The following is a 662-nucleotide window of genomic DNA, read 5'->3' on the forward strand; positions in this document are numbered from 1 at the left end:
ATATAAAGCTTATGCATAATATATAATGTATATATTGTACAATGTATACTAGATACACAGCTTATGTATACAATATAATGTATATATAGTATACTACATATAAAGCGTATGTATAGTATAGTGTATATATTGTATACTAAAGATAAAGCTTATTTATACAATAGTGTATATATATATTGTATACTACATATAAAGCGTATGTATAGTAGTGTATATATTGTATACTAGATATAAAGCTTATTTATACAATAGTGTATATATTGTATACTATATATAAAGCTTATGTATAGTATAGTGTATATATTGTATACTAGCTATAAAGGTTATTTATACAATAGTGTATATATATTGTATACTACATACAATATTTAGTGTATATTAGTGCATACTAGTGTATATATTGTATACTACATGTAAAGCTTATGTATAGCATATATAGTGTAACTAGACTACATAAAAGTCCTGTATCTGCATAGTACATAATAAGGTGAGCACTGTGTGACTAAGCGCCCAGGGGCGGGGTCTGGCCACCACACAGCTTCCCCTGAGAAGGGCAGATTCCTTTATTGCGCGCTGTGATTGGTGTAAAGTCGCTAAAGGGGTGGGGTCGAGGTTATAAATAAATGCAGCAACACTATTCCCATTCATTCCGTTACAGTACA

The sequence above is a fragment of the Taudactylus pleione genome, unplaced genomic scaffold (genome assembly GCF_031769625.1).
Source record: "Taudactylus pleione unplaced genomic scaffold, aTauple2 ptg000212l, whole genome shotgun sequence".
Classification (NCBI taxonomy): Eukaryota; Metazoa; Chordata; class Amphibia; order Anura; family Myobatrachidae; genus Taudactylus; species Taudactylus pleione.